Raw genomic sequence first — 12,809 nt, forward strand, 5'->3', positions numbered from 1 at the left:
CATACAGAATTAGTTTTTATGACGGATTTGTTTAAAGGGAATGTTTTAAGATGAATTAATTGTAGATGACCGTCATCTTAATCATTTCTTTTTACTTACAAACGGCTTATCTTAAGGCTGCACGTAAAATCATTTCCTGTTAGGTATTGAAAGCGGCGCAAGTTCAACAAATTGCAATTCGTGCTCTGCCTCAATGTAATTTACATGGCCACGTTAATAATAATTTATTTTAATTAAAAGTTTACAAACCGCACGTATAATGATCATCAACACGTCCTCGTGATCTCGCACGCGACTGTGACCAGTTCTGTGACATTCTAGAACGTCGCGCTCTGAGTACTGTTCTGCGCATTTACAATAATACATGTACATGAGGTTGTATAAACTTAATGCAAGATAAGTATGATAAATAATCATCATTGGTTTCCATTGCGCGTAATTTAACGCAAATGGCAGAATCTTAATGTTTAATGACAATTAAAAGACCATGTTGAACTGTTTCGTTTGCAAAATAACTTACACTATATCAATCTACGGAAAGTTTTAAAACTTCATTAAAAATGATCAGCAAACTACACTTAAAAATATACATGTTTAAGTGTTTGCTCCTCGCGGAAAAACCTCTCGAAGGGTTTATCATTTTAACTGATTTACAACCTCTCCACTATATATAAGTTATTGAGAAGCTATACACGGTACATGTGTCAGTGAACCAGAGGAGTCAATAAAGCAAAATAAACAAGATTGTTCTTTCGGCCGATCATTGTTTACAAGTCGACATAGAGTCATTTCTGTGCATATATTAGAAATACAGCGAAAATACTGACATCGATTATACTTATAAAAACGCTTTTGCAACACCTTGTTCCAGATTGTAGATATATCATGCACATGTTACTCTTCTACTTCGTTGACGTATTGATTAAAGTCAGTCTGTTTTTAGCGAAAATCCAGTTAAGGAGGAAATTGTTGTCCCTAATAAGCCAGGCTTATCTGGTAAGACACTTTGCGCCAATACTTTGAACCCGCGCCAATACATTGAACCCGCGCCAATACATTGAACCCGCGACAATACATTGAACCCGCTTGTCCTAGAGAGATGATCAAAATAAATGTTGATCAGACGAAGCATGAAAGGCATACGTTATCTTCCTTTTAGATGCCATATATTATATTTGAATTATTCATAAGAGTCAACAGAGATGCCTTGTAGTTTTTGATGTTTAATTATATTCTTATTATCATTATTATATTATTATTTGTCATAGATGATTGGAATACTATCACAGAAGCGTTGCACAGCTAACCGATGCCTAAAATACTTTGCAATTGTCTGCATTTAACATGTTGTGCAAGAAATATACTTAATGTGTTATTACATTCTACCATCATTAATATGTTAAGCTAGCTAAACAATATTGATTGCAAACAGGGAGTGAAGTGACAATCCAGAAACAATGTATTCCTCTGCAACACAAAGATAACCTTAATCAATCAGAATTATGCGAAGTCATATTGAACGAAAACCAAGAACACGAAATAAGATGCACCGTCGCAATAAAGCGTTGAAGTAATTTGCTATGGTACAAAGGTCTGACGTTTATTATTCCTCAGGGGAAATCGTTAGGTGAAAGGTGTAAGTGGATTGAACCTAAAAATGCGATAAAAGAGGAAAACATAAGATTTCACGGAACTGCTTATTGTTCTCGAGTACTTGAGGTTAAAAGGCTCGATGTTGTACAGGATAGAATGCCATTAATATATGTTTCATTTCAGATGTATGTTTTACATCATCTAGGTAGCGTAATGCATTAATATCTTCTTACATATATCATTTGCACATAGCGTTGTTTGGTATTTTATGCACAGACTCGATGGCATATTGTGTATATTTAATGCACCTTTACCATTATATGGCAACAGCTGTAGAGAAATTAAAAGTTTGCGCAACTATTGATTTCGAAAATGAAATCATTATCATAATTGATTATTTTTATTATTTTTATTATATGTTTTTTTTTTTATAATTGCGTATAAAGGACGTATCTGATAAAAAAAAATATGACAGATGCTACACTTTCACGTCGAAACCTCGACACGTATATTTACTGGTAAACGTAGAGTACAGAACCACATGGCATAATTCGTGCTGTACTACTATCCTTGTTGTGAAACAGAGACGGTTGATCATGTATGCTTATACAGTTTAATCAAATACGGAGGGTTGATCATGTATGCTTATACAGTTTAATCAAATACGGAGGGTTGATCATGTATGCTTATACAGTTTAATCAAATACGGAGGGTTGATCATGTATGCTTATACAGTTTAATCAAATACGGAGGGTTGATCATGTATGCTTATACAGTTTAATCAAATACGGAGGGTTGATCATGTATGCTTATACAGTTTAATCAAATACGGATCCTTTGTTCCTGTGATATGATACAGAAATGTAAAATTCATTGGGAATGTAATGTGATCTAAGGATAAAAACTACCTGCAAGAATAGTCATAGCATACAAATATGTCAACCCGAAAGGGATGCTGCATATGAAGGTTTAGTTTAATATATTCAATATATACAATAGACATATAGTCCATGAATACACACGATCAAAACTTAGTACCATATATAAAAGCATGACATGTGATCAGTATTACATTACATAGGTTGTTAAAATAGTATCAATACATGAAAAGGTCTAGGATAAATGTTGTTGGAATACAGCATTTAGAATCAACTTAACAAGCTAACATGCTATAACGATAACATCAAAAACAACAAAGACGAATCAACAAGAGAGCGAGAAGGCAAGTTTGAGTAATGAATTATATACACTTAATCATAATAATATTTATAAAGGTTTCTTTGATTAAATGCTTTATGTACATACATAGCTAAGTTCATGTTGGTACTTAATTTTTTATTATCTGATTGCATTAATTCCATAAATTTTAACATGTTTGGTCTTTTCCAATAATATTTATTTATATACAATTTCCTAATATCATCATATAAGGAGCATTCTAATAAAAAATGATTGAATGATATGAAGTGTTATGAGATTAGGATAATAGACGCCCGATGAAATCTACGGAGTGGAAAGATCTGACTCTAAAGGAAAAGTGCATATGCAAAAAGTGCATATGCACTTTAATCAAATTCGGATCGTTACAGAGTTAGAGTACAGAGTTAACGCTACGATCACCCGCTCTCGTTATTGAAATACTTTTCGTTCAGAGAACATATGCGTATTCTTAGAAAGCTTTTTTTTAGTATCACGTTACAATCGAAATAATACAATCGAAATAATTGTGTTTTCTTATCAGCTAATAAATCATCGTTCTTAAGCATGATAAATAATCACATCGGACACACGCCCTTATGTTTCAATTTCCACGCAGCAGAACACAGAATCATTGTTTTTAAGCCGGAACATAACAATACATCGAGAGGTATGACAGTCGTAGCCTTTAGGTAATAGTGTCAAAGTGGCCACATTGATAAACGAAAGAATTCCTGATTGACCATCAGGCAGCATGTAGAATAGCCAGTCCCGTCATTAACTGTACATGAATTATTTGCCATTTGGTTTCAGCATTTCGTCGTTATACCGGTTACATTTTTTGACATTCAACATAGCTTGCAAATGTCAATTACTTACTTTATTTAACTTGCAGAGTTAATCGCTCGCGTGTTGAGGGGCACATACGGCTGTATTGTAAGATGCACGTGTTGAGGGGCACATACGGCTGTATTGTAAGATGCACGTGTTGAGGGGCACATACGGCTGTATTGTAAGATGCACGTGTTGAGGCGCACATACGGCTGTATTGTAAGATGCACGTGTTGAGGGGCACATACGGCTGTATTGTAAGACGCACGTGTTGAGGGACACATACGGCTGTATTGTAAGATGCACGTGTTGAGGGACACATACGGCTGTATTGTAAGACGCACGTGCTCAGCACTAGCGATCACATTATTGCCAATGCATATTTGTTCTTGGTGATTATTGGTCCCGTTCCTTATTATCGATAAACGTAAAAGGCTACTTAAAACATGAAAGAAACGTCACAGTAAACTATAAACAACAAAAGTTTTGTCGCAAAAGGAATTTGTGGATGTGTGATGAACCTCTTCATTTCATTGTAATGATATACTTGAAGTTTCAAGTGCATAACTTAAAGTTCGCTCCACAAACAATTTAAAGAAATTTGTCAACCTTTTGCAGATTGACTCTAATGTAACCCCTATCAAGCTCTTTAACGGACAATAACTGTTGATTGCAAACAGGGAACCAAATATAACTAAGCCTTATATTACGAATGTTGCCACTGGGAAGTCCTAATTCAATACAAAATCTGTTTTGCGGAGCATTGACATGATTAGGCACATTCTTCTTTACGCCGCCATCTCCGATGACGGAGATGTGGGACATGTGGGGCATGTGGGACACATTATCTTGAGAATCGATCTGACGACGCTTCATTCCATGCGTGGTAATACAAACTTCTACTTATACATTTTAATTGGCTTTCGCCACATACAGAAAGTATGAATGATTTCTGGTCATGATTTCCAGCGGAAAGACGTTATTAAAACATTTATTAACGTAGAAACAATGTGATAAGAGGATGCGTTTGTCCTTCGAAATTGATTGGTTTGATGCAATTACTAACGGCACACCATGTTCGTCAGACGCTACATGATTGATTCAACAAGGTTAATTACCGGAACTGTTTGCCAATATAAACTGCCTCTGCATCTTAACCCCGAGTAAACTGCGTATATGTTTTATTGCTCTTCTCAACAGGGACCGCCTGCGTCCTAACGTCTTAATACTGGCGTTGTGAATGAATAGTACATGCATTTATCATACCACCGCATTGATGTCTGCCTCATATAACGTTGCCTGATATATTTTTTTATATCATAGTCAACAGGAAGTTCTTATATCATGTGTGGAGGATGATCATAATACTCGGAATCAACTATAAAGTAATCATTTTTAGTAAAATCGAATCAGATTTAACAAGACAATTTGTTACCAAGATGTAAAATATTTTGAACACAAAATGCACCACATTCAGCAAAAAACATTTTTTACTAATACTAAGCAGCAATTTTTTCATTATTTCTTTAAAATCGAGGACGTAGATGTATGATAAACAATAAAACAGGTTACTGCCTGATATATTTGTAATATATAAGGCTCGGCAAAAATAAAATAACTGCTCGGCAAGCCCCGACGCTATATTATTCTAAGCCTTGCCTGATATATTACAAAAAGATCAGGCAGTAACCTTTTATCCTCTATATCTATAATGCGTGTAAACTATGAGCGACAGCTAACTACTTGTGTTTCTATTTGTATACACGGCGCTTAAAAACAATAGCGATCGTAGTAAAATAACAAACATGGCAAAGTAACTTGAAGGCGAAACACGGACAAGTCGTAACTTTCAAAAGTCTATACAATGAAAGACACCGCGTTCTGTTCTAATAATTAATATCAGCATATCTTGGTTTCTTTCTATTAAACAATGCAAGTCATATCATAAACCAAAAGCTTAAGCGTTCAAGAATGCGTTTAAACAGAGTACATGTAGATTAATTAAACACAGTTGACGCGTACATTACCTTACTAAATATGTTTGTTAAATAAATTCAAACTTATACACACGTTCCGGTGGTCGCAGAATCATGAGGAATGTGTAACCTGTATAGACAAGTCCGTTTCTTGAGTAAAAACAGTAATTAGTGTCTTTAGAAAAGACATAGATAGTGCATGCCTTGGCATAGGATATTGTGAAGACGAAAAGTATAACACTTGCCGAATAGTTTTAGTAACATACAATATAAAATTAATTTTTATTTTCCTCTGTAGATCTAGATAAAATGATAGTATGATATCGTCCGATGAGAGTCACAAAGGACTGTTAGTCCATGTACAATGAAGAGGGATAGTGCGTTCTTGATCTCAACCGAATGGACACGGGTATACTTTCCTGTAGGGATCACGCATGTTACAAGGAGTGAGAGTCAGTTTCTTTTAACAACGTATGCATGGGAATCCTGGTTACCCCAAATAATATATGCAACCCAAGAAGCACGCAGAAGTAGTTAATGAAATGGATTTGTTTCAAACAGAAGACGTTTTGATATCTATTTCGTAGCTGACAGTGAAGTTATTCCAATCGTGAGACTTATACAAGCGGCCCAACCGACTACGAATAGAGATGGATCGGTCACTTGTAAGTGCGGAAACGTGTGCAAGGACCAACGCGGTCTACGCAGCCACCAAGGGAAATCTGGTTGTCAACGTGTGTGGTCACAAGGACAGCGCATAGCCATCTTGGCTAGTGAGACGCAGGAGTACTCCAGTCTGGATTCAACCCACAGTACTGAAGAACTCTCCGTCCAGGAGACCCCAAAGGATGCCTTCCGAAATCTTGAGGAGGATGAGAACCCCTTTTAGAGCTCCTAAGACTCAAAGCATCCCTGAAGCAAACCAGGCGACCGATCCGGATAGACCACAGCAAGACACTGCCACTAGAACCAGGAAACCAAGGATTAAGTGGCCCAAGGCTTCAGACAAGACATCATGGACCCAACTGGACGAGGACCTTGGTAACATCCTCGAAGCATCCATGCAAGGACCAGTTGACCGGAAGCTGACCACCCTCACAACCTTGATATATTCAGTAGGCAATGAAAGATTTGGACTAGAAGAGGAGAGAGTGCGAAAGGAACCTCCAAGACCAAACAAGCGGCAAGTCCTCATCCAGAACTTGAGACGTGAACTCAAGCAGCTGAGACGACGGTACTGTGCTAGTTCACCCACAGAAAGGATTGGACTTACACAGCTTAGAGATACAGTTCGGACACAGCTGACATCATTAGGGAAAGCCGAAAACATCAGAAGAAAGACACGGGAACGGGCAAAGAAGAGGGCAGCTTTCACAGCCAACCCATACAAGTTCGGAAGATTCCATCTCGACAAAGAGAAAGGTCAGGAAAGTTGGAAACTCCACTAGAGGAAGTAGAGAACAACCTTAATGTGACCCATTCTGACCCCAATCGAGAGGACGTGCTAGTAGACTGTGACCGAATAGATCCAGCGAAGGAACATGAAAAACAGCTGAATGCGACGGAACCAATGCTAGGCGAGGTGAAAGAAGCTGTGAAAAAGGCCAGAGCTGCTTCAGCGCCAGGACCCAATGCCATCCCGTACAAAGTGTACAAGATGTGCCCACTACTTCTCAGGCGTCTATGGAGGCTTCTTAAAGTAGTCTGGAGGAAAGGGGATGTACCAGAGGCTTGGAAGGAAGCAGAGGGGATATTTACACCAAAGGAACGCAATTCCAAGACGGTCAACCAGTTCCGAACGATCTTGTTGCTCAACGTCCAGGGGAAAATATTCTTCGCCATCCTTGCAAGAAGACTTACATCTTTCCTGACAGGCAACGCATAAATGGAGGAAAGATCTCACTGGAGTTTGACTTGACTTGGCCAACGCATACGGGTCCGTTCCACACCAGCTCATCTATACAGCCTTCCGACACTACCATGTGGACGGCCACATACAGAAAATCATCACCAGTTACCTGGATGGGATCAGGCTCCGGTTTGCTGTTGGTGACCAGCTAACCAGATGGCAAAGGTTGGAGAAAGGAATCGTTACTGGCTGCACAGTTTCCGTGGTGCTTCTCATCATGGGGATGAACATGCTGATAAATGCTGCCCAACGAGAGACACGTGGACCAAATACAGAGTCGGGAATCTATCTCCCATCTAGCAGAGGCTTTATGGATGACCTCACATTGACGACAACAACACACGTCCAAGCTAGATGGATGTTGACAGCCCTGACGGATGTCGATTCATGGGGAAGAATGAAGTTCAAAGCAGCAAAATCCAGATCTCTCGTCATAAAGAAAGGACAGGCAACATAGAGGTTCAAACTCTACGTAAGAGATTCCTTCCATAGTGACGAGGCCAATAAAATGCCTGGGCAAGTTGTTTGATGCAAGCCTACAAGATCGCGACAATGTCAAGAAGTTAGATAAACAGGTAGAGGAGGCTTTCAAGAAGATAGACCGCTGCGGACTACCCGGCAAGTTCAAAGCTTGGCTATACCAGCACGCACTGCTCCCAAGACTTATCTGGCCGTTGATGCTTTACGAGGTACCCATCACAACAGTGGAAGCCCTGGAGAGAAGCACTAGTCGACACCTCAGGAAGTGGCAAGGAGTTCCACCCAGCTTTACCAGTATTGGACTCTACGGGAAGAGCAACAAGTTACAGCTCCCGCTATCTTCGCTGGTAGAAGAGTTCAAGACAGCAAAAGCAAGATTTGTGTTGACCTTGAGGGACTCTCCGGATGAGCTCATCCGTGAGGCAGGGATCCACACCTGAACGAGTAGGAAATGGTCAGCGACAGAGTCTGTGAGCTAGGCAGAGAACGAGCTCAAGCACAAAGACATCGTTGGAGTGACTGCTGTTGGACGTGACGGAATTGGTGCGAGAAAGGTGGTACTGTGGAGCCGATCAGACCAGAAAGAGAGGCGTGCAATGATTCAGTCTGAGGTCAGGAGAGCCAGACAAGCAAGGGCTGTAGAAATGGGAGCGCAGGGAGCATGTACCACGTGGGAAACCGCAGACAGGAAGTTGACCTGGGGAGACATCTGGAAGTATGAGCCTTTTCGGTTTTCCATTCTTCTCAGGTCTATCTATGACCTACTTCAATCCCCAGCGAACTTGTGCCGATGGGGACTCACAGAAGATCCAAAATGCAGCCTGTGTGACAGAGTAGGCACCCTAGAGCATGTTCTGTCATCTTGTACTACAGCACTGACACAGGGAAGATATAGATGGAGGCATGATTTGGTCCTCAGAGAGTTGGCTGACTGGCTAGAGAAGGAACGGAAGAAGGAACGTGGTAATTACCCCCGCCATGGGCACATCGCTTTCGTCAAATCTGGTGAGACCATGAAGGCAAATAAACCAACAAAAGCATCAATTCCTGATGGCACGAGAGACTGGAAGATGGAAGTTGACCTTGGTTGAAGGATTGTTTTCCCAAACGTGGTTCAGACGACCCTACGACCAGATATTGTACTGTGGTCAGAGACAGGAAAGAAGCTCGTCACCATAGAGCTGACAGTACCATGGGAGGCAAGATGTGAAGAGGCCTACGAGCGGAAGAAGGCAAAGTACACAGAACTCATGGATCTGTGCAAGCAACAAGGCTGGCGTACTTGGAAATTTTGCCGTGAAAGTTGGCGTTAGAGGGTTCTGTTCCCAGTCCGTGCACAGGCTGATGACAGCAGTAGGAACTACTGGCAGGGAGAGAGAAGTGGCTATCCAGAGACTGAGCCAAGCAGTTGAGCGGACATCAAGCTGGCTGTGGCTGAGGCGAGAGGAGAAGAGCTGGAGGCAATCAACCAACACATAGTGACTGATCATCACTGTGGGCCCACCGCTATCAGAATGCTCATGGAATTAAAAGGGCCGAAACATTATAAGACGGCGGCATCCATGCTGATGATGTTGGTAGAGGAGCAGCCTACAACCAAGCACAGACTGGTTAGACTGTAGTCAAACTAAAAAAGTATGCACGTAAATTCATTGCATGTTAGCCTTTTTCATCGGAACCAGTTCATCAAATAGCAACTCACACTATTAATAAATGAATTTTATTTACCGGGACACGTTCACTATGATTTATATCAGTAAATAAACCACACTCATAATAACCATTGATAAATCTGCGTGAGCTCCGCGTGTGTGTGCCATTCTAGAACGTCGCGCTCTTGTTGATGTATCGAGCATCTACAATACTACATGGAGTTGTGAAAACTTAATGCATGGTTAGTGTTCATTCATTTTCCTTTTTCTATTACGCTAAATTTAATGCAAGTTTCAACTTGTTTTCAGATAATGCCTCGGTTGACAAGAAATACGGCACCGCAGATTTACTTGGGACCTTAGGTGCTTTTTCCGGTTAATGGAACGCCACAAACACCATCGAGAGAGATTATTTGAAAGAAGGGACCGGGCACATGTATTTAATGTGACTTTTGTCGGACTTTCTATCTGCCCTTTTTGCATTGTAAATAAGTGCCGAGTGTTTCATTACATCGTCAGTATTATTAAAGTGATCAAAATATCATCGGGATGCACACTCTGTATCATAGGATTGAATAACGTTTCTAATATTGTGACGCTGACCTCTGTGCACTGTTTCGTTTACCGAATAACCTTAACTGTCAATCTACGAACAGTTTCCAAATTACAATTATGTATGATCAGCTTATATGTCACATGTTCAAGTTTGTTCTTCCCTGGTTAACGAACTATCGATGCTTGTGGTGATCGTTTTCATTGCTTCACAACCGCCCTAAAGCAGTGTAAGTAATTAAGTAGCTATAAATAATATGAGAGTCAACAAGACTACTGTCAAGCAATATAAGTCCCCTACCGGCTCCACCATTGTCAGAAATTCCAGATTATTTTTTATAAATATTTGTTGCCATAGCAACCAAATTTTTTTATTTAGAAACAAAATGAAATGACGTGCATAATGTCCATATTGCTATCTATCCATGTTTCAAGTTTCATGAAAAAATATTAAGAACTTTAAAAGTTATTGCAGGATCCAGAAAACCACCATTTTCAGCAGTATTTCTAGTCTATTTGTTGCAATAGCAACCCGAATTTTTTACGTCGGAACGAAATGAAATGACGTGCATAATGTCCATATTGCCATCTATCCATGTTCAAAGTTTCATGAAAAAATATTAAGAACTTTAAAAGTTATCGCAGGATCCAGAAAAACCACCATTTTCAGCAGTATTTCTAGTCTATTTGTTGCCATAGCAACCATAATTTTTGACGTAGGAACGAAATGAAATGACGTGCATAATGTCCATATTGCCATCTATCCATGTTTCAAGTTTCATGAAAAAAAATTAAGAACTTTTTAAGTTATCGCATGATCCAGAAAAGTGTGACGGACGGACGGAGACAAATTCATAAGTCCCCTCCGGTGAAACCGGTAGGGGACTAATGAAGCAAAACAAACAAGATTGTTCTTTCGACCGTGTTTACAAGTTGACATTGTCTGTGCATATTAGCATTTAGTATAAATATAAAAACGTTGTTGTAAAAATACCTGGTTTTATATTATAGATATATAAAGCACATGTTACACTTCTTGCAATTTTGATTTGAATAAGCATGAACGGCATAGGTGTATCTGCATTTTAAATGTCATATATTAAATTGGTATTATCATCAAAATCTTGCTAGACAGCTTGCAGTTTTATATGTTCCGGTTCTTTTAAAACATTCGCATTATTTGGTACAGCGTTGATTGTAACAAATATGGAAACAGATTAGAAGCGTTGCATTACTAAACGATGCCTTAAATTTACATATGGATCCATTGTGCATTCCCAGTTTTAAAAGATATAACATTGCTCGTGTTCATTAATTTCATAATCAGTAACATTTTAATCTAAGTAAAGTAGAGGTTGCAAACAGGGAGTGCTAGTGACATTGCAGGAAAAATAATAATAATAATAATAATAAAAATTCTTCTGCAACACAAAGAAAACTTCAATCAATCAGAATTATGCCAAGTCTAAACAACCAGAATCCGAGAAAATGAAATAAGATGCAATGTGGCAAGAAAGAGATGGAAATAAATATGCTCTTACAAAGACCTGACGTTGATTATGCCTCAGATAAAATCGTTAGGTAAAGTAAGTTGATTGGACCGAAAATGCGATAAATCTGGAAGGCCTCGGTGTTGTACAGACAAGTAAATTTTCTGATGCATGTTTTACAGCATGAACATATTTATAGACATTAATCGCCTGGAAGTTGGAACTCCATTTCAGCGTTATGTTGTAACGTATTTTATGCACTGCATACATCATGCTTTATGGACATTTAATGAACCAACAGCTGTAGGGGATTATACGAATGCGTAACTATTGATTTCGAAAATGAAATCATAATTAGTGCAAGCACTTTTGTTCAAGTACATCAAAGCGTCGGGCACAATTCTAAATGCTTATATTTAAATAAACGACGTGGGCGTTACAATTACAATAGGCACACTTGAGTGACAAAAACAATACGATGTATACAAACTCTTTGCAAAGTAAACAGGGTGATATAAAATGAATGCTTTTAAAAGTGTATTGATTCAATTCATAAATTAATCATCCTCTGCGAGTAAGAGACAAAGACAATTTTCACACTGCTATGAACCCAACATAGTAGGCAAGCATAAGCGGAGAAATGTACGATATTTAAAATTAACGCCGTGTGACTTGACATTTTTTTGCATTTTTCTTTGACATTATTTAATAAAGGTTTACTCGCTCAATCTTGAAGTAGCATGTATGTGTACTATACCGTTAAAGGAAAGGTTATATCAAGTACACGCTAGTAGGATTTAGTTATATTACGTGAGCTCAACGCGTTGGTAATATATACCTACATGTGAATTGCACAGTATCATTCATCCGAACGTTGGATATTTCAATTCTCTTCAATAAGAAATCAATTTAAGCAGAATACTGACGTTTCTTACGCACACATTATTTAGATGTCGACCTTGAAAAATCTCAAACTTTCACTTCTATGTTCATACGGAATAGGATTCAAGTGTGCTCCACCACACTGGTGCAGCTATCCAACACTGGCCTGATACTTGTGTTATCCTTTGGCATAACACGCTGGAGTTGTGCCGTACCGAGTTCGAGCATGAGTTTCACGGGATTACAG

The sequence above is a fragment of the Dreissena polymorpha genome, chromosome 1 (assembly GCF_020536995.1).
Source record: "Dreissena polymorpha isolate Duluth1 chromosome 1, UMN_Dpol_1.0, whole genome shotgun sequence".
In the NCBI taxonomy this organism is placed as follows: Eukaryota; Metazoa; Mollusca; class Bivalvia; order Myida; family Dreissenidae; genus Dreissena; species Dreissena polymorpha.